Source organism: Leiobunum rupestre, chromosome 4, assembly GCF_980474605.1.
Source record: "Leiobunum rupestre chromosome 4, qqLeiRupe1.1.hap1, whole genome shotgun sequence".
Classification (NCBI taxonomy): Eukaryota; Metazoa; Arthropoda; class Arachnida; order Opiliones; family Sclerosomatidae; genus Leiobunum; species Leiobunum rupestre.
Window position 1 is genome coordinate 38,535,100 of NC_143387.1, and position 27,179 is coordinate 38,562,278.

Below are 27,179 nucleotides of genomic sequence, written 5' to 3' on the forward strand. Positions count from 1 at the left end.
ACATTACTTTAATCGCTTTAAATATTGATTGCTACACGAAAATATTTCAATCGATATTTCTCGACTTTAGTAACTACGCATTTACCAAAATTAATAAAAATCAATAGTTTATTAAGTTACTCTTTTCCCGGTTTAACTCAAATTGAAAGTATTACGCACTTTAGCGAATAAATCAAATCATTGGGGCAGTCAATTAAGAAATAAATAAATTCGCCAAAGTTAATTAAAAAGGTAGCCACTAACACGCGAAATTGCTAAACAAAGATCACGCCGATAATACAACTTCCTAAATGAACATTTGCAGGGGTTTTTTTTCAGTTTTCTCTCTTCTCGGCAGACGGCGCTGCGACTCGCAATAGCTGTTATCGTGTAAATTCCCCGAAGAGATTTATTCGGACTCGGAATCGACGAAGAAAAAAATTACATTTTCCGTCATTGCGCCGTGCCAAGAGGATCAATGGGCATCAATTAGATCCCAAATGACGGGAACTTTCGAAAGGCCAGCGAGGGCATTGATCATTGAATTCTGTTCAAGCTGCTTTCTGCTTTGTGTCCAAATCGACATCATCCATCAGTTTAAAATTGACGACTAAATGTCATTATTGGCGAGATTGATCATTTTGTCATTTCTGAAACGTGTTATTCAAGTACCGTAATTAAAAAACATGAAATTAATTAATTTTGACTTGTTCCTTTTAAAATACATAAACATACATAAAAACGATTCGAGGGTTATTGTTGTGTTTTTAACTCAATGTGGTAAAACACTTTTAATTTAATTATATGGTAAATTAAAAGTGGATTATCTAATAAAGCCTATATTAATTTTATGGTAAATTAAAAGTGGATTATCTAATAAAACCTATACTAATTTTATGGTAAATTAAAAGTGGATTATCTAATAAAGCCTGTATTAGTTTTATGGTAAATTAAAAGTGGATTATCTAATAAAACCTATACTAATTTTATGGTAAATTAAAAGTGGATTATCTAATAAAGCCTATACTAATTTTATGGTAAATTAAAAGTGGATTATCTAACAAAGCCTATACTAATTTTATGGTAAATTAGAAGTGGATTATCTAATAAAGCCTGTATTAATTTTATGGTAAATTAAAAGTGCATATATATTTTCATGTTTAGAAATTGTATTTACAAATAATAAAGGTAATTCGTGATCGATAAGTAAAAGGATTAGTCTCATCAGTTCGACGGAATAAGGGAACTCTCTAGTGAATAAAAAAAATGGAATAAAAGCACTTTTGCATTAACTATTTTTAAGGACCTTGGATCTGACCTCGTTAGTGAGTCGAAGCGTATGAACTCGAGTGAGAAGCTTCTTTGTTAGCGACGTAAAAATAGATTCACTCTATTTTGCATCCGTGAAATTCAGAAATAATACCCATTAAATATAAAAGGTTCTGTCTTCTAGGTAAGCGCGCATTTGACATAACTACGTCACGTGACATCAGCCGAAAAGAATATACCCTGCAAATCATACTTTGCCTCAGTTCCCGCGATTCTACTCCTCGGGTAACCTAATTACAATTAAATTAACGATAATTTACTGTCGTTAACAGCTTAAGAAAAATAATTATCTATTAACGATGGAATTACCGATAATTTACTGTCGTTAACCGCTTAAGAAAAATAATTATCTATTAACGATGGAATTACCGATAATTTACTGTCGTTAACCGCTTAAGAAAAGTAATTATCCGTTAACGATGGAATTAACGATAATTTACTGTCGTTAACCGCCTAAGGAAAGCAATTATCCGTTGATTAATATAATTTCAATGGGACTAACGATCAGTTACTGTCGCTAACTCTTAAACAATAACAATTTTTCATAACTACTATAATTTAGATTGGGGCTGGCTAACGATCGTTTACGGTCAACTATAACGATTATTGCGTTAACTAAAATAATTTCAACGCGGCTAACGATATTTTTTTCGTTAAATTTTAACGATTTAAATCGAATCGAGAGTGTAGGAAGGCAATTCCCGTTAACGGAATAACCAATTTCCAAAGCGAAATAGGCCGTAAAAACATCAAATAATTGGACGAAAGCAACGACGGGCCAAAAGGGTACCAAAGAAAAAGTGAGTCGGGGAATTGGTTATATTAGGGAGGCGTTGAAGGTACGTGAAGGTGGTGGTGGGAGGCGCTGCCGTAAGCGGCTTAAGCAAGGCTTAAAGCTCTTTCGAGCCAGAGCCAGAGAGTGTTTGCGAGGCCGAAAAGCGATGATGGCTCGACGATTCCCGAGTAGATGGAGAGTAGCGGAGAAGGGGATAAACCACTGAAGAAAGATGAAGGAATGCAAATTTGTGGTCGGCGATGCTTAAGACGTTAAGGGATAGGAATATCTCCATTTTATAGCCAAACACAAGCGGGCATTTAACGTCGGAGAAAAAAAATTAATCGTTGAAAATATGTTGGATTTCACAAATGTTTCTACGTACAATTCTTTGTTTATTTTTACAATTACGTGTCCCCACCCCCCTTGAATTAAAATCCAGGCTACGCTACTGACAAGGAGACGACCCGAGGTGTAACGCACCGATTTTGTTCAAACTCGTGGGTTTGGTAGACCTTCATTTAACTTGAAAAACCCTAAAGGGAAATGTCTCCATAGGCAACCATTTGGCCATGGCAACCAAAAATCTGTTTGAGTACATAAAATGGAAATTTTCCCATTGAATATAACATGGGAATCTGACCAATTTTATGGGTACCCCCCGAGGGGCTAACCACTCTTAGAAAGTCTGTACACCGGATTACGCTTAGATTAGCACTGCCAAAGGCAGGGACTTCAAAGATTACGCGTAATCCCATTAATACAGTCAAAGGTACGGCTCTGTACACCGATTACGCGGAGTGATCAGCCCCTCGATACCCCCCTATAAAAATTTTATAAATTTCGAACTTTTTAATTATTTTTTTATTTGTATTTTCAGATTCCCATGTTATTTTCAATGGGAAAATTTCCATTTTGTGTTGTCAAAAATATTTTTAGTTGCCATGGCCAAACGGTTGCCTATGGAGACATTTCCCTTTAGGGTTTTTCAAGTAACATGAAGGTCTACCAAACCCCCGAGTTTGAACAAAATCGGTGTGTTACACCTCGGGTCGTCTCCTTGTGAGTCACACCGAGAAGCTCTTGGCTTTTGGACCAAACTATTTAGATATCTCGGAACGTGAAAGCTAAATTCAATAGTTGATTCTTAAATATAATATCGACAAATAAATGTACAAAAGAGTTAATTTTATGATATATTAGTAGATTGTGGCTCGCGCGATTGTGCACGCGCGTTGAAAATGAAAAATAAAGCGCGCGCTCAAATACTTTAACCATATACAACAGAAAGTAACCAAATCATGTGACCACCGATCTTTTTTGGAATCACCTATTACTTTAATGTTGAAGTAAAAAACACACTCGGGTTAAATAGTTGATATATAACCCGTTATTTACTGGTTTAACGGATCGAAAAAATACGGGAAATAAATGAAAGAAGTTGGTTCAGCACTTTGACGAAAATGAACAGCGTCTGGGGACTGTTTTTTCCCAGCTTGCTATTTGTCACAGCTTCTAACCATCGTTTTCTACGCGGCACTGGAGCGCCCTCCGAATTCGAAAGGTGATAAAAAGGAATACGGCAAAATTACGAGAGTCTTTTCGAAGCGTGAAGCCTTATTCGAGGGGAAATTATAAGGGACGTAAAATATGATTGAAAAAGTTTACTGTTACGATAAAGCGAGATCGAGTCTAAGAACGGGCTTTCGGTGAAACATCTACGCTACGCAAAACGCAATGTAGGCCTAAGTCCCGTATACTTTATATCAAAGAGAGTATACATTCCAAGCCCACTTTTACGTGTTTTTAGAGAAATAAAATCGAATAAGTGGTTTTCAGTGGCTACGGCGAGTCATTTTTAGTAGTTGGAAAGAAAGGGAAACGCGATTGAAAAGAGGTATAATAAGATTTGGAAGTCAGAGATATGAGAACATTAGTGGATTTTCCATTATTATCCAAAGGGATTAAGGGACGCGAACTTTCCTTTAAATATTTAACGCTAAAACAATTTTCTAAAAAGAACGTTAAAGACTCGTGATTCAACATCATTTATATTATTAAATCTTTAAAGAAAAGGATTGGAAGGATTTTCCGACAACTGAAAGGATGTTTGAAACTATCGAATTTAAAATATAAATTCTCTAGAAGAATCCAGTTTTCAGAGTGTGAATATTGTAAAGAAATATTTAACATCAAATTTATTTAATTACTATTAATTATTATTTCGAATTCATTTACATGTTTCGCTTTACAGACTGTTAATTTTGTAAATAAATATTTACAATAAATTTTCTATTAATTTTTATTTAAATTTTTAAGTCATCTTACTTCTTTAATTAACTTTAATTTTAAAATAATCATATTTAATTTCCAAATCAGTTTAAATAGGTTTAATTTTTGAACTTAATTATATTTTACGCGAATGCTGGAGTGGCTTGAAGGAGGAAAAACCTAGTATTATAGACTGCGCGGCGTATTTTTAGAAAGCAGCCCGCGACGCTCAACAAATAGCACTCGGAAAACTTAAATATTTATACTTCGTCGAGGTGTATTTGTTTTAAAGGCTGTATCGTTCAGGTACTGCGCCATCGCTCGAGCCTCCAAATGTGGAATAAGAATTTTTAGAAAGATATAAAAAGCAATTTCATTTTCGGTTAGAGAAAGGCGGCAGGCTCCGGCTCCAATATGGCGCAACAATACACGGAACACCTCCTAAATACATTCTCCTAAAGCATCAATTTTCCTTAAGCCTCGGTTTCCCATCTTTTTCCCGCCAAAAATATCCTTCGGAGAGACTGGCCTTGAGCCCGCTCCCGGGATACCGGGATTCTCGTAATTTCGAGCGTCGAGTGGGGAGCCAGAACCGGTTACCTAAACTAGGCGTTAATAAACCAAATTCGCGAAAAGAGCCCAAAATACGAATGCCATCTAGGTTCGAAAAATTCAAACAATGAACCGAATTAGGTTACTAGTGATTTTTTGTTTCACTTCACCATTGGTTAAAGAAACGTATTCTTTATTCAAATTGCCCTGGTTTGTAAGACCCGGATAAATTCGATTTTAATCATTTAAATTTTAAATCATTAAAAATTCAATAATAAAAAGAAAGAAGAATAACTGAAGTACATTATTTTTCTCTTTTAAAAGCGGCCCATTTGTCTTTTCGAAAAAGGATCCGGTTCTCTTCGGATTTAAATTTTCGCCATCCACTCGGGTTTCTCTTGGTTCCATGGCAACGAGAACTGTCGAGGAGTTGAGCGAAAAATGAACGCCAGCGCTAGTTGGTCCCACCGCCCTCCTTCGACAATATGGCTGGTCCCATCTACCCCCCCCCCCCGCGGTCCATTTAATCTGCCTAATTTGGGAGGAAAAGGATAGATAGATCATAAGCTCGAGCCCGGTTCCTCGCTTTACAGAGATAGACTGTGTGTATATATAGGATTATACGAGGCGCGCAAAAGTTAGCTAAAAGCAAAATTTCCTTAATTAGTTCGAGTTGGGCGCCGTAACGCGGTAGTCCTGCTAGAGTCGTTAAAAGCCATTAAGAATTGTTTCCATTTCTGCCTCCGGCTTTCTCCGGGTCAACTTGCCATTTCCTGAGGGTCAAACTGCGCATCCTTCCGCGGTACTGTTTACCACGCGCTAAATTCCACGACCATATCGAATTATAATGGCCTCAACCTCATCCCATTTCTGAGCGAAAATAAATTAGTATAGTTAAAATCTATTTACTCAAAAATTGCTCTTAAATTAATGCCCTTTAAAAGAAATAAAATATTTTGTTAAAAGAATAAAAACCAACATTAAAATTTGGACCCCATTAAGGTATATGTATGAATAGTAGGTAGATGGTGGTGTAGAAAGACGCGTTATCTTAAGGTAGAACGGCGCGTAAGGTCACTTGCCGCCGATAGATGTCGGGGCAACCAGGGCGTCGCCTCGGTACCCAAAAATCGACTGAGAATCCAGCCCTTTACCGCGTCTTCGACATCGATTTTATAATTATAAATGGTCTCGGTGATAATTACAATGATTGCCAAAATAAGAGAGTGAGTTTGATAATATGTCACGCGACATAAAACGCCTCCATCTGGGCGGAAAAAGTTGCCTTTCTATTTCGCCAAAACCTGCCCACAGATGCCCTTACTAGACCGACGTTTGCTTCTCAAAAATCGATGAAGGCGAGCCCCCCCCTCCCCCTTAGGAAGTTTTACTGAGAAAAGCTTTATCAGTGACTTTACCATTCCGTTTTCCAGGCGTAGATTTTTTAAACTTTAACGAGAAAATAGTGGAGCACTTTTAATGAGCGCAAGGCACCACGATAATTTACAATCGGGGCTGGAAATTGACCACTATCGCCCAAAGGTTTTTACCAGTGTTCCGAAGTGGTAAATGTCAGGTGTCAAATCATGCGGCAAAATGTGGTAAATACCGACATGGCGAATAATACTTTTACTGTCTAATACGCCAAATAGTGGCAAATAATAAATTTTAATAAAAATAAAAAACATACCAAAGAAAAAATATGTTAGTGCTATTTTAGACAAATATACTGGATTAGTTGCCAGGTTTTGGGCTACCCACTCAGGAAAGTCCTATTTTGCGGAAAGAATATTTTGCATACTTTTGCAAAACTAGTGCGAACGTAGCCAATGCGGCTATTTTCCAGGAATATATATTTCCCTCCTATATATTTGTTTTGATTGTGCTATAATATAGTATTTTTCGCAAGGAATCTATTGCCGTTAAAATAATTTTTCGGAAATGAATACTTAAGGAGATATAGTTAATTTGAAAAATCCTAAAAATATCATAAAATTGTACACTAAAATTAACTCTAAATATCTTAAATGTGATCTCAAACTATCTTAATATAATCTAAAATTTTCAAAAAAAAATATCTTAAAATAACTTGAGATTACGTACTAAAAATGACCTAAAATACGTCACATATGAGTACACACAATCCCCACGATGTATTAAATATGTTTTGAATATTAAATTTAAATTTGAGCCAATTTTCAATCACCTTGAATATTAACTTAGTAAAAATACTATAATAAACCAGGAGGAATTTGGTTGAAAATTAGGGTTTTCACAACCACCCTGTATATTAAAAACACCTCAATCACCCTGTCGTTTAACATAATAGTTCTTCTTATAAAATAACCTTGGTCATCTTGTTGAACTGTTGGCTCCCCGTTTCAGTTGTGGATCCGTTTTCTCTCCCACTAAAGAGTTTATGAACTCATTCTTAGGTATTGGCTGAACTATTCCAGGGCAACATTTCAACAAGTTAGGCAAGCGTAAAGACATTTCAACCCACTAAGCATTAACAACCAAAGAGTAATTTTAACTTAAATAAAAACCCATGAACACACTTTATGATCAACAATATTTAAATCACCCTGTACATGTAAATTCACTTGATAAGCACACTATAACAAACTATAATGAATTTTTAGAAAAATATAAACCGCTTTGTACAATAACTTAATCACCCTGCATTAACAACGACCCTAATCAGTTTTATCATTGGTAAAAAAAAACCCTGTATAAGAAAATTGCTGCCAATAAAAATAAACTCTAAAAGTTCCAAATAAAATATAGCCAAAACCTGTATAGCAATACCAAAAATATCATAACATAACATAGCATAGCCCACATTTTACCTAAAAATAATCCAGATAGCATAACGTAGCATCTGTATAAAAAAACAGCGCGGTGCCCTAAAAAGTACTTCGAAAGTATCCAAGGCACTGTAGAAAACAATGGACACAGTTCGTTGAGGTTTCCAAGGTCGAAGATCAAATATTTGGAGACAGATGCCGCTTGTATACACTCTTTTAAATCCAGGTTCACACTTACCCCTAAAATCGCTTCGATTTTGATAACTAGTTTTCAAAACCAGGGTGAGAAATCGCTTGATTCGCTTCGTGTTGATTCGGGAAGCGCGTGATCGCAGTTGGCCGTGCCACAACCGATGGAGCCCGATTTTTCTGATGTCACGTGCCGGAAAAGGGTAAACGCTTCGTAACAAAACCGTCAATGGGAAAGCTCTCAGTATTCGAATCTAGGGTACGAGTTTAAATTATCTTTGCTCATAACATAACTGCAACAGGCAATGTTATCAGAAAAGCTTAAAATTCCCCTTTTCCCCTTGCAAAGAAAACTTTTCCCTCATTTTTCCCCGCGAAAGTCCGTTTTCCCTCTTCAATGGCATTATTCCCTTTTAGCGTTTTGGAAGGTTGAAAAATTCCCCGCATGTGGAAGCACTGATGATACTCGCATTTACGTGGGCCTGGGATATCTAGAATCACTTTTACAGTTTATAAAGCGACAATACTTCCGGATAAAAAAATGCCATATCGCTGTAAATCATTACGTTAAAATTAACTAATAACTCGTAATGGAACTTCAACCGAACGCGCGAGGCTTAACCGTTATCAGATGGTTAGACATTGAAACTCAGCTCTCCAAGGTTTTTTCGTCTTCCAGATGGCAAGGAAAACGTAGGCCCACGCTAGCGCGCAATGCATGCCGATATTTTTTACAGTGCCAAGCGAGGGGGTAAGCTCTCTGCTTGCTCTCTATAACCTTCACTCCTCCAACACGATATTTCCTTTCGATTGAGATATCCCTTCGAAGCCTAATACTTGGTGAGCTATGTGGAATACGGCGGCGGCGGCATCGGCTACACTGTACGTGAGCCCAATGCACAAAAATACCTTACGGACTGTGTGCAAAAATGATCTCAAATTATTGATTAAAAATGGTTTAAAAATTTCTCAAAATGCACATAAAATTACCTCACAATACGCGTAAAATTACCTCAAATTACGCGTAAGATTACCTCAAATACGCGTAAAATTACCTCACAATACGCGTAAAATTACCTCAAATTACGCGTAAAATTTCCTCAAATACGCGTAAAATTACCTCACAATACGTGTAAAATTACCTCAAATACGCATAAAATGCGTTCAAAACCTCCTAAAAATAGTGTCAAAATATTCTAAATATATCCTAATAATAGCGTCAAAATATTCTAAATATATCCTAAGTATATCCTGAAAAATACATAAATTTGCAATATTGAGTTATGTTCTTGAAACTGTCCATTAGTAAATACAAGACCGGGGGAGGGTGGCTCTAGTGGGCTATGTGCACAAACACGAATGTTCCTAAGGAAAGAAAAGAAAATTAAAACGCAACCAAAAAAGCCTATACAGGGTTGCCACAAAATTTTGAGATTCAAATTCCCTGACTATTCCCTGTTTTCCCTGACCATTTTAAGAGATTTTCCCTGACTTTTTAATGCCAAATTTTTATTTTATATTTGACTTTTATCAGAAGTTAATACATTTAAATGAACTTATATTTCAGTAAAAAGGTTATTGCAATGTTGAAAAAATTAGTCAAACTTTCAAGGAAATAAATGATAATCATAGAATTTGTCATAGATCTGGTCTAAAAAATAACCTTAAAAAAGTGCCAAGATAAAATTTAATTCCCTGACTTTTTAGGTTCATTCTTAAATTCCCCGACTTTTCCCTGTTTTCCCTGACGTGTGGCAACCCTGCTATACCCGCGTTTCATATAAATCTTCGCGTTACCATTTCTATATAGAAATAGAGTATATAAAACATTTAGTGAGAATAATAAACCGCGAAGTTAAAAATAACGTAGTGTGAACGGTCCTTAGACTAAGAATGAAGCGAGCATATATTCTCTGACATATCAATATCTCTTTAAACTTTATATTAAAATAAGCGAATAAATGACAATCGGGCGAGACTAAATATGAACGTGGAGCCGTTGTCTCGCTAAATTTAATTAGTTAATTAAACTGGCCTCGGGCGTGGCCGATATTTGGCAACTTAGCGTAACAGCGAAGATTCGTACCCCCCCGATTTTAACGAGATGTAACGCGCTTTTAAATCACAAATTTGGCGGATGCGCGCTATTGAAATAATCAATCGTCCCGGGCCTTTCACTGGGCTTCGCTCGTTCGCCTCCCGCGCCCATAGATCACTTTCTCATTTTAATATTCCAAATCCGCCAATGTCAATATATAACGTTCAAATTCAGTTACATTGGAAAAGCCGATTACGAGGCGAGAAACGTTTCAACTTATACGCTACAGTTCCACCCGAAAAGGCGACTCAGGGAAGCCGAGTTACGGGTGTATAAACTTAATTTTTTTTGTTTTTTTTTCCGGTTATATAATAGCTTTTAAAAGATTCGCTAGTCTGCCAATAACGATTAGTCTTTAGTTTGGTATGTTGCTTTCTATAGTATGGCTAACGAAAATAATTTATTTCGAAATATATTAAGTTTATAATTAGTATATTCATTTATTTAATGAAAATAACCGATTTATCAAGTTTATAATTAGTACCTATATTCATTTATTACTAAAAATATCTGATATATTAAGTTTATAGTTATTATATGCATTTATTTATTTAAAATATCCGATATATTAAGTTTATAATTAGTATATTCATTTATTTAATGAAAATAACCGATTTATCAAGTTTATAATTAGTACCTATATTCATTTATTACTAAAAATATCTGATATATTAAGTTTATAGTTATTATATGCATTTATTTATTTAAAATATCCGATATATTAAGTTTATAATTATTATATGCCTTTATTTATTTAAAATATCCGATATATTAAGTTTATAATTATTATATGCATTTATTTATTTAAAATATCCGATATATTAAGTTTATAATTATTATATGCATTTATTTATTTTAAATATCCGATATATTAAGTTTATAATTATTATATGCATTTATTTATTTAAAATATCCGATATATTAAGTTTATAATAAGTATATTAAGTTTATAATAAGTATATTAAGTTTGTAAAAGTATATTAAGTTTATAATAAGTATATTAAGATTATAATAAGTATATTAAGTTTATAATAAGTATATTAAGATTATAATAAGTATATTAAGTTTATAATAAGAATATTAAGTTTATAATAAGTATATTCATTTATTTACTTAAAATAACCGATATATTAAGTTAATAATAAGTATATTCATTTATTTACTTAAAATAACCGATATATTAAGTTAATAATTAGTATATTCATTTATTTATTTAAAATAACCGATTTATTAAGTAGAATCTCAATTTCCTCGAAGTCTTTGGAAACAATGGAAACATATCGAAACTAAAAAGCGTCGAAAACGATGTTTTTAAATTGGAATAATATCGAATCCCAATAATATAGAAATTTAAAAGAATATATAAAGCTCGAAAAGGATTTGTCCAGTTTGAGACAAATTATTTTCGAGCTTAGTAAATCTTTGAAAAAATTAGATCTTAATTAAATTAATAAAAAAATCAAGAATTTTTAGTACCCTCAATTAGAATACTATGAATACTGGTTTTGTACAATTTATTTTCAAAACATATTTTCAGACTTTATCCCTTTTCTATTGAGTGGTTTCTAGCACCAGAAACTTCAACTATAAACACTGGATCGAGGGGTCGGACATTTACCAAAATCCCGTACACTTTGTCTAAAAACGCAAAATCTTTTAACTCTCTCTATGGTTAATTCACATTGGAATCCCAACATCACTTCAAAAAGTAATGATAAAATCGCCAAAATCTCTACGAAATCCCGAAATCCCGTACAAAATAAAATTCCCAAAAGAAAAAATTACGTTTGCTAACCCCCGCTTGTGAACAATGCGCATTTGAAATGTATTTTATAAATTTAATATTAGCGCGAAAGAACTCCGTTGAACGCGAAGTTACCTTAAGCCTCGTAAAGGCGTTTCGGCAATTTCGGAAATCTAGCGAGAAAATTGCCATATAACAAACCTGGGAAATAAGATCTTCCTTTCGCGGTGGTTGCCGCGCGGAGGGAAAGCTCTTTGAAAGATAAACAAAAAAGCAGCTTGAACAGACCGGCCACACGAGAAAGCCCACAAAGCCCACAAGACCAAACGGGGCAAGAAAAATCACGACCACCAACTTTATAAAACCTATTTAAATTTCGCGATAGGCCAGATTGGGTTATCCAACTGTTTGAATATGACCGTGTTTTTACACTAGCCGGAAAATAAGAAAGAATTACGGTAGTAAACGTTGAGTGGACAATGTTTCTCGATCTTTTAATCGCCACGACAGTGAACGAGAACTTGTTCGCGTAACGGCGTGTCACTCAACTTTGAGGCGTAAAGCCCCATTTTCATGCTCGCTGGTAGCGGATAAAAATCGTCAAAATTCGCTTCCGCCACTCGCAAGCGTGAAAATAAAGCTAAAATATCTGTTTGAAACAGATCGACGCGGAAAGTGAAAAAGTGTATAGCTGAAGCGGATTTTGACGATTTTTACCCGCTACCAGCGAGCATGAAAATGGGGCTTAAGGCTTGTTTTCCACTAGCGCGCGCAACGACGCGTTTCTCAGCTTTGAAACGTTCAAACGTTTTTACGCGCGTAAAGAAAATAACATTATGACGCGCGCTAGTGGAAAACAAGCTTAAAAAGGTTTTTATGCGCGTAAAAATAAATAAATTATGACGCACCCTAATGGAAACTAAGCATAATAGAGAGGCTCTTTCCATGAGCGCACCCAGAGCGACCTTTCGGTGTCGACGCATCTGAACGGTCATGAAAATTACGCGACGCGATATCGCCGCCTGTTTCCATTGTCGAATCGAACCCCCACTGATGGGTAGATCGCTCCATTTGTAGTGCTACTAACTGGCACTTTGAAGCATTTATCCTAATATCTTCTTTCTAGCCCAATGCGGTGGATTAAGTCAAACTCGACTTTCACCCAAACTAATTTTACTTACGCTTACGCCACAAATTTATACGTTCATATAAATGTAAATTTGACGGTGAAATTAGTGAAGCAGTTTGGATATATAATTCAGATTGTACCTGATCATGTGAGAAAAAGATAACGGATTGATATGTTCAGATATAAACTAGAAGCACTAGATTTACCAGTTGTTTTTCAATTCGGAAATTGGCTAAGAGGCACACCGAGTATAGAAGGAATAAGGAGAGAAACACCCAAAATGTAGTGAGAACGATGCGATGACCGTTTCCAAGAAACAAAAAGGAGCGATATTTTCTCCCCGGAACACCTCTTTTGTCGTGCCAAGAAGGTCGACCACTTTTATCGCACTAACCCGTTTCCATGACCGTTCAGATGCGTCGACACCGAAAGGTCGCTCTGGGTGCGCTCATGGAAAGAGCCTCAGAAATTCTTCGCGTCGACGCTCATCATCGCGGCGTATTTGCCCTAGTGAAAACCACCCATTAACCACGAGCGTCGAAACAAACATATTTTATTCGGCCTAAAGCTTGTTTTCCACTAGCGCGCGTCATAATGCGTAAAAACGTTTGAACGTTTCAAAGCTGAGAAACGCGTCGTTGCGCGCGCCAGTGGAAAACAAGCTTAACGTCTTGGTTTAAACTAGCGCGCGAAACGGCGCGTGAGTCAACTGCAGGTCGCTATCTTAGAGCAAGAGTCAAGCAAGTCTGAAAACCCCTATTTGTGTAAAACCAGTTTTAAGTTCGAAATCTAGCATAATAACAATGATAATCTAATAATGAAAATTGTTCAAAATAGAGTGAAAATATAGATTGAAAATTTTGTACTGAGGCACCTTAATTTAAAAACACTCAAGGATTCTTATTTTGAATTTCCTTCAATAGTCACGTATCTCGACTTACTTGACTTTTGCTCTCAGGTAGCGAGGTTGTACAAACGTTTTGACGCGCGTAAAGAAAAATGCATTATGCACTTTTCTTTAAAAGGAATATAACCAGCAAAGCAATGTTTATGGAAGACTCCTTCAATTTTCCAAATTACGCTGTACAGTGGCGCCAAACATTTCTAAAGCCAAAGGCAAGAGCGGCCAGAGCTGCATACGTTGGTGTTCCACACCAAATACCTGAGGTTATATTCCCTTAAAGAGCGCAAAAAGTTCGTGGGTTTTCACTTTAACCGAAACGCCACGCAAAAATATGGTATTAGGCCCAACGGGGATTTTTTTGCGTCGATGTTCACCGTTGTGGCGTTACGGCGAATGTGTCTATATGGCAAAACAATTCAAAATTTAGCAGGTTTGCCAAACTGAAGCTGATAATATCCGATTGAAACAGAGTCAACGGTAATCGTAAATATCCAATTTTAAGGATTTTTACCCGCAAAGAGCTAGCGTTAAATTTAGGCTAAAATAGACTGGCTTTCACTATAGGGAAGAACCAACTTTTATGCTAAGCACAATTTTCGTTTTTGCGTCGACGTTCGGCGTCGTTTCTTTTTTGGTCTAATGAAAACGAGTCTTTACACACTGACGTTGAGCCATATTCTCGTAATTTTCCTCGTAGTGCGAACTGCGCCTTTGGCCCGTTTCAGAAACTTTTCACATTTTATCGGAAGGAAAATAAAAATTTGAATGCGTCCGATTAACGTTGTTAAAAGAGTAGTTTCACAGGGCTGAAATTCAAATTAAAAAAATGGGGAAAAGTTGGGGAACTCGGAGGAAAGTAACGTTCAAAGACGTTTCGGCGTTAGAGGGCGACTGAAGAGTTCCTAAATTGATTTCCTAGTTGCCGGAAATAAAAGGCAGCAATAAGAAGAAGCGGGAAAAGAGGCTAATGATGCGCAGCCTCGAAGTAACAAGTGGTTCTCTGCAATTGACGGAGGCCCGGAAAGTTTTATCTTTACCTCCGAAAAACCGAAGTGTTGTAAGTCAGAAAATTTTCCGGAAAATGACCGAGTCATTTTTTCCGGAAAATTTTCCGTATTTTTCCGAAAAAATAAAAAAAGTTTCATTCCATGATTAGTCTAATATATTGTTTGCAAATTTAAATAAAGCGGCATTTTCGCCTCATTTTTTCGAATCTAAAAGTAAAACTAAACCTATAGACTACTTTAAACTGATTAATAATGTAACACTATTAAGGTTTTGTAGTATGTTATATTAGACATTTTACATCGATAAAAAGTTAAAAACATTAAAAGCCCTTAAAAAGTAATTTATTTTTCAATTTTTTATTTTCCGCAATTTGGAAAATTTTTCGCATTTTATTTTTCCGGAAAATTAACAACACCAATTTTAACCTACCAAGCTCGGTTGAAGGTCAGACAAAGGAAAAATTACACTGCTCTAAAATTCGTAACTGCTTTCAGGACCTACCGTTTCGCGGGACAGTATTTGTTGAGCTGGAGAGTTAAGCCTAGGAAATGAACTTAATCAAATCGTGTTGGCGCCATCTATCGTGTTATTGGAAAGCTAAACTTTAATATATTTTGCAAAAGTGTCTGCTTATAGAAACAGATGGCGCCAACACGATTGGATAAAGTTGAAACTTAAGCCTAATTCTTCTACTCAAATAAAACGTGTCCCGCGACTCCCAGATTTGTTTGGATTTCTATTTATTCTTAGTGTGGGCAGAGGCTAGCTAATAGCTTCCGATTCGATTAAATATCTCACTTAAGACTCAGATTATCGTAAAGATTGCGCTTCTACTTAATAATAATAATAATAATAATAATAATAATAATAATCAGCTAGGCTAATAACCAAGGCACCATCTTAGGCCCAAGTCATCTAGCTACTTAGATTCTTCTTATCATAAAAATGTGTAGAGGTTAGCGGTAATAGTAGGTGTAGGGAGCTGTTGGCTCGCGTGGCATGAAGGGCTTGCCACCACCCTCCTACGCATTGTAGCCCGGCCACCTGCTTAAGGCATTAAAAGTCACTAGATGACTTGGGCCTTAAGTGGTGCTTTGCAATTGGGTATTAGCCTAGCTGATTTTTATCTTTGGTTGGTTTATACTTGAACAAAATGGTGGATGGTGAGCGATATATCTTACGAACTTCAATTTGAGGTTAACGTTTTGAATGAAGTTAATATTTTGATTGTCATTACAAAGACTATTATTATGATACTAAATTGTTATTATAATTCCCCTACATACACTATAAGAAATTACCGTAACTGATCGTAAATTAAAGGTGTTACATTTTTGTTCTTTATTTAACGGAAAGTTGATATGGAAATTAACGGTTAAGCCACATTTTATATTTCTGAACAAATTTACGGTTAAAATAAATGGTAATACATCATTTGAGTCAAATAGTTCTTTCAAATTCAAATTTATCTTACAATACATCTCTTACGTCATCAACCCTGAACTGGCATATATTCCCGCCGTACCATCGGATAGAATTAAGTCTTCGTGAATATTGTTTTCCGAAAAGTGGACCAAAAAATGCTTGCCATATCATTAATCCGCGACCAATTAATTCAATAGTCTAGTTAGAATCAATTACAACATGTTTTTAGGTTACTGACATAACACACGCCATACAAGCTAGCTTTAACTCTAACTTTGCTGGAAATTGATTAAAGACCTATTAAATGTTTAAAAAAAATACTGTCTTCATCTGATGTTATTTGCGAAATTGCATTTAATTTTGTGAGAAAATCTAAATCAAACGGCAAGATAGCTGTAAATTTTGAAGTATTATTATTAGTCAGTGTTATAACGAATAATCAGGTATTTTAAATTTATCCTTGTCGTATATTTTGTCATAATATATCAATCAATTTTAATTAACAATTTTGCATTTTATTTCAAGGTCAAGTTACAGACCAGAAATTTCTTAAAGTGCACCGAACTCTTCGCGAACGTTTACAACATCAACATGAACGCGTGATTACCTGGCAAAGTGTTCCGCAAGAGCGTACTCCGTCACCGCGAACATTTTCAATGGTATCCAATTATCTTGAAAAGAAGTCAAGTACTGTGTTTATTAATCCGCGGTTAAAAGAAAACTACGGAAAGCCAGTGAACAAATGCGTCGGTTATCCATAGCAGAATCCGAAAACAAAGATATTGGCTGTCATGAACACGCCAATATAGCTCCCCTTTTTGTTAAATCGCGGAACGAGTTCTTAATTCGCGCACTTTCGAGGTTGATACTTTTGATCCGTTGGCGAACACTCGGTCAGTCGCAACGACGCCGCTGCAAGAAGGTTGCATCCTCTCCAAGTCGTGGCTTGGCACTGGAAGACGTATTTTTGCCGTTGCCATAGAAAACCGCGGGGACTGTGATGATGCCGACGCTTCACGTGACTCCTCCGACTCTACCATCTTCGGCACGCGCCTCGAGCCAAGGTACGCTTCGAAATTTCCCCTTTCGATAGAAAGCTCGTTGGAACGCGTAGAACTGATTCTAGATTCGAATCTAAAATAACGCCACGAGGACGCGTTATTCAAATAACGCCTCCGGTTCCCCGAATCCATGGGGTCCCCAGCTAGCCGATCTCGGACTCTGAGGCGACGCGAACATCATCCGAATCGCAGTTTGTGAAGTAATTAAGTGCAACGGTATAGCCCACGCGACTTCTGTCGAAGAACGTTTCTCGAGAAACGCGTCTATATTAAGGTGGGAGTGCGTCCGCCCACCCAAATCTGGTTCTGTCAGATAATCGGAAATAATTACGAATAAAACATCGATATATGTACTAAAAATACTGAAAATGAGACTAAATCCAATACAGTATTAACGTATAAACAAAATGAGTAAAAATATAATCTAATTTAAAATTTTGATATTTTGATTAAGCAAAGTATTTAAAACGGTTGTATACTATTGGACCGAATCCCGTTTGACCGAATCCCATTGAACCGAAAAGTATTTTCGTTTATAGCCCAACATGGCGGGATTCAGTTGAATGGGAAATTTAAATCTGGTTCGTTTTCACTTCGGGTAGGTTAGTTCAGGTTGGGTTAGGTTAGGTTAGGTTAGTTCAGGTTGGGTTAGGTTAGGTTAGGTTAGGTTGGGTTGGGTTAGGTTAGGTTAGGTTAGGTTAGGTTAGATATGGTAGGCAACTATTTCAAGTCGGGTCTTATCAAGGTTATTTTCCAAAATTAAACCCGGAAAATATCAAATTTAACGGGAAAAAGGTCTAAGAATACACGTCGGTACGAAATAATAAATATTTAAGACATAGTTTAGTCCAAATTAGATATACTATCGTCACGTAACCTACGATATGTAAATATGTATCACTAACGGTATATTGAATTGGAATTTGGTTGAATGGTACATTCGGACGAATGGGATTTCGGTCCAATGGTCTACAATCATTTAAAACTAGTTTCTTATAAGGGTGTCAAATTTCACTCAGCCAAGTATTTTTAAGTCACAATTTTTTATTTTTATCTATTAATATTATCTCGTTTTAAAGTATGACTTTGAGAAGCCGCTGCTGACAAATGGCAAAACATGAAACTCAAATAGAAAGGTAAAATAATTGCATGTTTCGTACAATGTTTTGTGTGTTCCGACGCTTGCAAATTTTGCGGACGGGATTTTGAATCTCGAAGTTATTTCAGAAATCAGAAACTGATTTTGAGATTTCATTTCAAGGTACGATTTTCGCATTGATTTCTGTTTTTTAAACTGATTTTTACTGATTTCTACAAATTATTTTTCTTTAATCTACGCTTTGCATTAAAATTTAATAATCCGTTAATCAATCAGCTAACGTTACAGATTTTAAAACAATATAACGTTGTCTTATCAGCCAAAAAAAACAATAAAATTAAAGATTTTTAAAACATTTACCTTATATTTCGGATAAGAAAAAGACTATGAATTCGGTTAAATAAAATGGATGCATTTTTAATTTTATTCGGAACTGTTATCCGCAGATGATTAATAAATTTTTAAAGTAAGAGTAATAATTAATCTGATATTGATATGGTTGAAAAAATGTTGGCGTATGTAGAGGTTTTCGGGGCCCTAAGCAAAGTCTTTTAACAGGACCCCACTGTACCATTTTATTTTTTTTCCTAAAATAACTGTAAGGAAACCAACCTCTAAAATCCGGGCCCTTCCAAAATGTGGGCCCCAGGCAGCAGCGGCATAGGAACGGGGGGGGGGGGGGGGGGGGGCAGGTAGGATACAGAGGTACAATGTACTCCCGTTGAAATTGGCAAGAGGCGCCAAATCCGTGGTTTGGCGGAGTGGTTAGCACAATCACCTCGCAGCAAGTGGAGTCGGGTTCAATTCCAGCCTGTGGCACTGTGTGAAAACTCGGAACAACTCATTCTGCGTTGTGTTTTCAAGCTCTCTCCCCACTTGTTTAAGAGGTTTGCCACCACCCTCCTACGCATTGTAACCGGGCCACCGGAATTAATGGCTTTAAAAGTCGCTTGATGACTTAGGCCTAAGGTGGTGCCTTGGGTATTAGCCTAGCCGATTATTAATTGGTTTGAAAAGGGCACCAAATTGTTTTAGACGGGGTGCAAAAAGATGAGGGAGGCGCCAGATTTAGCATACAAGCTGTACCCCCCTTAATCCAAAACGTTCCTACCCAAGACACCACCTTAGGCCTAAGTAATCAAGCGACTTTTAAAGCCATTAATTCAGGTGGCCGAGTTACAATGCGTAGGCCAGCCCTTCATGCTACGCGAGCCAACAGCTCCCTACACTAACTATTATACCGTTAACCTCAACAAGTTTTTATGGAAGGAGAAACCGAATAGCTCGGGGGAAAACCAGTGGGGAGTTGTTCCGAGTTTCCACCCAGTGCCACAAGCTAGGATTGAACCCGGCTCCTCTTGCTGCGAGGCGTTTGTGCTAACCACTTCGCCACTCCACCCTCCCTTTTCAATAACTTTGCGTTAGGGATGAGAATGTCCCATTTATACGCTAAACTCCGGCTGATTACGGAACTTGTAAAAATCTCGACGGAGTGAAATGTCACGAGAGACGCGGAAACGTGACAACAAGAAAAGAGGAAGAATGAAGATGTGGCTCAGGTCCAAAAGCGTCTTTCCCCAAAGACGGGACAGTTCCAGTTGCGTAAGAACTCGGTCTATAGTTCTTTCGTACCCGCCATCCTCCGAGAGGATTCGCTCCAACGGGGAAAAATAACTCTTTAATTTATGATCTAATTATTTGGAGAAAAATTCTTCTCGAAGCGAGGGTCGCGGGCGTGACCGAAATGATTTTCGGGTATTTTTCGGGCGCTCTCCGCCTCGAACCACCACTTCATTGTTTGACACGCTAGTGTAGGTCCTAAATTTACCGAGATATTAAAAATAGGGACCAAACCGAGACTATTAATCAGGGAAAATAGATGGACGCCCCCGCTGAGCCGGATGCTGCTCCCAGCGACGGATATACCACATTGCGAAGTATAAATTCAAATCAACGTCACCCACAGGGTCAGTCCCCATTCGGGGCGGGCTGTTGGGCCTTCGACATTTTAGCTAGTGTTTCGTTGACGACCTAGAGGCGAAACCTTTATCCTAAATATAAGCAAAAGTATACAGGGTGTTTTAAAAGGTTATGCAAAAATTTTGAAGGAGTTGTAGGGGGTGAGTTGAGAAGTATGCCTGTTTGTTTTTTGCCCATTTTCTTACGATGAGTGAAAAGAGCGCCAGAGAGCTTCAAAGTGTGGCCTACTAGTCCCTGGAAGTAGGCTGCAACAAGCGCAAAACCAAGCAGCGGGGAAACGCGAACATTAAGGTTTGGGCTCGTGTGATTGGTAAAAAATGACTTTGTAAACAAATCGAGGTAACCAGCGTAAAAAAGTAAACCTAAACAGTATTTAAATTCGTTATGGTCCACAATTTACCATCACTTTCAAACTGCAACAATGGAGTTAGCTTCGGAAGAACTGGTGGATATTCATTTCGTGTATGGACTAGCGGATGGCAATGCTTTGGCTGCTCAACGTCTTTACCAGGAAAGGTACCTGATCCGGCGCATCCCCGTCTAAACAATGCCTACTTCCAGGGGCTAGTAGGCCACACTTTGAAGCTCTCTGGCGCTCTTTTAACTCGTCGCAGGAAAATGGGAAAAAAAACAGGCATACTCACCCTTAATAACTCCTTAAAATGTTTGCATAACCTTTTGAAACGCCCTGTATAATTACGAGATATGTATTCATCTAATGTTATAGAGTAATGGCAGTGCTACGTAACACGACGTCACCCATGCTTTTTCCTATTCATAAAAAATTCGCGCCCACAATGGCGGCCATGGCCAAAGCTACAGCGTGCTACTACTCTATTCGATGAAACACGTACGGAAAATTCGCGTCCAACGGAGTCCGCGTCGAGCCTTCGAAGACATTCGTTTCATTTTAATGTCTTAGGTGAATACTTATCTCGTATACTATAAAGTTTTGGTACTAGTACAATAATATTCGTTGGTGGAAATATCGTATATTTTTAATTTAATTTAACTGACTATAATATTTTCCTAGCATCCGTATGATATTCGGTGAAACAAACCTCGAAAGCTTGAGGGGAAAATCTCCAGCAGCTAAGACTAATGGATTCTTAAATTATTTCTCAATATGAAAATATGGAAGTAAATTCCGTTCCCTTTAAGGTAAACAATATCCATAATTTAAATATCTTCCGTTTATATAGAAGAGGGTTTTTACCGAAATTGTTTTCAGCCCAGACCAAGACATTCTTGGCTTTAACCGGCCACAAATATTAGTAAAAAAATTGTTAGAATATTTCATATAAATAATGGACACAATAAAAAATATAACAGCGTATATACGATATCCTTACTAAAATATTTGAATAGTCACTAGGGCAGGGGAGTTTGAGCGCGGTTGAAGATATTTTTACACGAGCAATAATAATTCCAGTTGGACTGATCCCAAGCAACCCATTCAGTCTCGGAGCCAGAGGTGGCGGCTTTTTTTCGCCGCTCCGCACAACGATTCGACAGTCGTAACAATTTGAGGGACACGCGCTATTTTGGAAAACGCCATTTTTTTATTTATTGATATGGCAAATGTCACGAGCAACGCGGGCTGTCTCTCCAGATGGTTATTCAATATCTAACTTCCCACGACGCGCATTCTGTCACCGCGCCTAGAACAGACCGAAAGGAGATCGAAAGGAAACGCGTTAAAGGGAGTATAACCCTACGTGTTTGGTAGGGTGCACTAAGCTTACTCAAAAATCCCCACGAGGCGCTACGGTGAAATAGTAGGGTGATTTCCAGATTAAACCTCTATAGCACGCTGTTAATGACCTATACTTTATACTAGAAATTTACTTGTATATTTGGGTTTAAGGTCATAACCCTACTGATTTCCCCGTTATAATTTTAAACAAAAGCATCGTAAGTAGTGAATTAAGTATATTTCAATGATTACGTAAATAGTTAAGTCATAAACGTGCTATATTTTGAAATATATTTTCTTCTTGTAGTTTGCCCTAACTATCTATTAAATATCGACTTGATCCGAATTCAGTATGAAATTCGTAGTAAAAAATTCTAATTTATTATCCCAAAAACACTCTATGATTTTTTAGTTTGTGCGCCTGGTAGGAATGGAAAACTTTTCCCCCTAAATTCCAATAAAGGTTATACTCCCTTTAATGCATAGACCAAGTTGACGCGTAAAGTCTGGTTTTCATTGGACTGAAAAGCGCGATTTTTCGCGCTGCAAAATCGTCGCGGAAGTTTCACGTTCCCATTCGGATATTCATATTTTCCCGCATCTCGGCGCGTTTGCATTGATAAGGTCTCCCTCAAATCAGGGGCGTATTAACCATTTGGCAAAGTAGTCACGTGCCTAGGGCGCCATTTTTCTAGGGGCGCCAAATCTCTGATAAAGCCCCACGGTCCATTTACTTGGCTTTCCCCTACTAAAAATAACGCTGAAAAGGTTTGGGGAAACTAAAATATATTTATTTATTTATTAAAAACCGATACGCCTCTCCTTAGCTGACCAATGCCAAGGGGCGCCTAATTTTTCTGTGCCTAAAGGCGCCGAAAGGGTTAATCCGCCCCTGCCTCAAATCAAAGGATAATTAGGTGAAAAAGTAAATAGTGTAAATCCGTCTGCTTAGAGATCTAAAACTTATAGTATAAGTAGGCTATTTTCTCTAATTTTGAATCGCGTAACATTTCGCCTTTACGATCTACAGAGGGTATACATTTCAAAATTTAAAGGGTCCATAAATCAGCATCATAAATATTCATGGCCTTATGCTCCGAAATGTAAAAGCCTTTGTGCAGTTAAAAATAAGTCATCATTTGATCTCGTACATTGAGGGACTAAAGAATGGTTCATTATAGACTGCGACCGGGATAGGTTGGGTCGAAGCATTTTAAGTATGCGAAAGCCGTAAGGAGCGCTATGACGTCATCCCGCAAACCCTTTCGAAGTCATCGATTTTATAACGAAAGCGCACCGCGTTAGTTGGCGTCATCTATCGGCTAAACGTGTTATGGGAAAATTAAACTCCCAAGTTTTTTTTACGTATATAATACAGGCGTAACATAAACAAACAGCGTCTGCTATTTTTAACTAAATATAAGACTAAGCATAAGACAGTTCATAAACGGTCAATATCGATTGCCAATTGTAACTGTCAAAATGAGATTAACGCCAAAAATATTATTGGGCCGTAAGAATAATGTGACCCTTAAAAGTAAATCTACTATTTCATCAATATAACTAAATTATTTGCTATTACGATATTAACTTGATAGATGTCACCAATAAGCGTATCGTTTTCAAAAAACAATCGATAACTCAAATGCACTCGGAGCAAAAGTGTGAAATTTTAAGCCAATGCGACTAATGACATAGTATAGTGTCAAACTTTCAATTCCTTGATAAACACACTTTTGTAGAAGTGTATAAAAAATCGTAATCAATTATCAGTTGAGCTAATACAATGCGTAGGAGGGTGGTGGCAAACCCTTCTTTCCTACACCACTCACCTTAATCCTTTACAAGTTAAATAGAGGAACCCGAAGAACTCGGGGGAAAACCCTTTTAACCAGTGGGGGAGAGAACTTGCAAACTCAACGCGGAAGGAGTTTTCCCCCAGTACCACAAAAAGGAATCGAATCCGACTCCTCTAGCTGCGAGGCGAAAGTGCTAACCACTCCGCCACCCCACATAGCATTAGAAGTACCATTTCCGAGGGGAAGGTCACTTCCTTGATTAACGACGTACCCCTCGAAAGATTAAATCCAATTTAACCGTGATTACTTTGATTAAATTCGATTTAATCACGATTATGTTGATTACATCACTTTAAATCATGAACTCATGTTTAGAATGTTTAAATCTGATTTAATCATGTTTAAATGATTAAATCGGATTAAAATGATTAAATCCTGATTAAAAAGCTTAGATCATGATTAAAAAGATTAGATCATGATTAGAATGCTCAAATCACGTTTAATCATGGTTAGAATGTTTACATCTGATTTAATCATGATTGAATGATTAAATATGATTGAAATGATTAAATCTGATTAAAATGATTAAATCTGATTAAAATGATTAAATATGATTAAAATGATTAAATATGATTAAAATGATTAAATCCTGATTAAAAATATTAGATCATGATTAGAATAATTAAATCACGTTTAAATTGTGATTAGATTGATTAAATCATGATTAGATTTTATAATCTCAATTAAATTTTTTAATCTTGATTACCCTGATTTAATCACGATTACCCTGATTTAATCATTTTACTTTGATTAAGACGCACCCAAAATGGAAGTGACCTGCCCCTCGACCATTTCCTTGATTAAGTTGAATATATTAGAAATCCCAGCGTGATATAATCAATTGGAACTCGGATATCAGCCGACGAACGTCTCGGACATATGCGGAGGTTGGTAGAATGGTTGAAAGCCTTAATACGACAGTTTAAGGAGGATAAATGACCCGGGACGAGAAACCTAATTCTGTCCGGCTGATTGACCCGATTCCCGATCAACGCTGTACCGCGGTAGTGGTATTATAAAGAAGGCAAAAGGCGCGGTTAATAGCCGCCGATAACCGGAACGTGTTTTGAGGTCGCCCATACAAGAAAGTTCCTCTATGGGTCACCGCTCCGCGAAACTCTTTTTAATAAAGCGTCCATCAGCGACGCTCCCTGGCGGGTTTTCGACGAACTATATCGAGCTACCCGCGAAATAAGGGTGTCTCGTTAAGGCGCTTCTCGTTATACTCGGTTTAGATAGGAAACTCCGTCGCGGAAAAAAGCGGAAGAGAAGGCGGAATGAATTTGGCCGTCCACTATTACTCCAAAGCCATATCTCGAAGAATGGACCACGGAAGCGTATCGCCGAAGAATAAGAGGCCCCGAGAGGTCCAAACTTCCAATCCGCTTCGCTGGAAACGGGTTAGACCCACGGGACGGATTACGCCTATAGCCCTTTCCCAAAAGTCCACCTTTTCCCGTTTCGGTTTGGCCTATAATAGAATTCTTGCGCTGTAAAATTGGGTTTGACCTAACCGTCCTTGTTGAAAGTATGGCGAAAGAACATCGCGGTGTTTCCGGAATTTTCAATTTTCCGTTGTTTGCCGCAAAGTTGTTTTATCGAAAATGGAACCGCCGGATAGTTTTAAGGTAGACGCGATTCTAAGTCATAGTTTATCTTCCTAACGTTACAATTGAAATCAGGAATCTCTCGTAGGCGGGGCCAAAGCCGCCAAAGTGAGCTTACCATACGCGATACGGCAGGATAAGAATTCCTAGTAGAGATATGGATTCCTGTTGAAATAAAAAAAAATTCGAAACATACCAATGTTTTTTGCGTCTTTTAAGCCGGACAAAGACTTAGCACTACGAGTTAAGGGAGCACGAACTTGGGTCGAAATTGAGTGTAGTACCAACATTGTTAGCAAACTCCACTCGTGTATACGGAGCCTAACTGTGTCTAAATGATAAAGGAAAAGTGAAGTAAATCCCCTCGATGTCTCCTCCCGCGAGAAGAGGTATGTTTTGTTCCTCAGATTCCCGGTCAGCAGTGTCCGTGGTGGGTGGTAAACTTTCTCCGTATAAGCTCTCTTCCTGTTAGACGAATTTACCGAGCCCGCAAAATTAACTCTTAAGTTTGCTTAAGGGATTAAAAAGGATTACTGACGACTGGATGGGTCCGTTGGGGACTCCCGCCATTATGTTTCCCGACAAGTAACTAAAAGAAAGCGCGTGAAATTCCTTTCAAACACGTCTGCTAGACACGGATTAATATTAGGCGAAGTGGATTTAGGAGTGTCACGCCCCATTTTCTTTCCCTTTCATAAATGGCATAATTTGTTAATTCAATCGGAATTCAGAAACTGAAATGAAAGGATTTAAGGAAAGTAGAATTCCTTACTGGTAAGGAATTTCTTCGCTTATCTGCCGTTTCATTTTACTAACGGTAATGCTAATATCTCAGTCTTGGAACGCGTTCGATAATAGGCGAAAACTATTCGCTAGTTTTGGAGTAATTTTTTAGAAAATAGCGAGCAACTTCAAAATACAGTTTGGCTGTTATAGTATGGAAGAAGTTGGTAGTATGGGATAAAAGGTGTACTCTTTTCGTCCCAAAGCGAGCGAATAGTTTTGGCCTATGGTAATCTTGTGGTGAAACATTTCCAAGGTCAAAATAGACTCTTTTGCGCGGCTATTCATGGGGGACGCTATAGCAGTGATACACCAGGTGGAGACCCTTTTTTGGGAGGAAAGATTTTCACAATAAAGCTGTATCACGGCAATGGCGGCTTCCTGTAGAAATAAATATGGGGTGATTGTCGGTAAGGGAATACGCTCTTAACAGAGCTGACCAGGGTTGGACATAAGTATATATTTTTTAGTAGTCAGTCTTACCAGGGTTGGACATAAGTATATATTTTTCAGTAGTCAGCCTTACCAGGGTTGGACATAAATATATATTTTTCAGTAGTCAGCCTTACCAGGGTTGGACATAAATATATATTTTTCAGTAGTCAGCCTTACCAGGGTTGGACATAAGTATATATTTTTTAGTAGTCAGCCTTACCAGGGTTGGACATAAATATATATTTTTCAGTAGTCAGCCTTACCAGGGTTGGACATAAATATATATTTTTCAGTAGTCAGCCTTACCAGGGTTGGACATAAGTATATATTTTTCAGTAGTCAGCCTTACCAGGGTTGGACATAAATATATATTTTTCAGTAGTCAGCCTTACCAGGGTTGGACATAAATATATATTTTTCAGTAGTCAGCCTTACCAGGGTTGGACATA

General features: G+C 37.3%; 1 protein-coding gene across 4 annotated transcripts in view; it reads right to left on the reverse strand.

The window, feature by feature from the left end:
- Sh (Potassium voltage-gated channel protein Shaker) overlaps positions 1-27,179 on the reverse strand; it is a 218,751-nt gene that overhangs the window by 112,998 nt on the left and 78,574 nt on the right. The window lies entirely within an intron of this gene.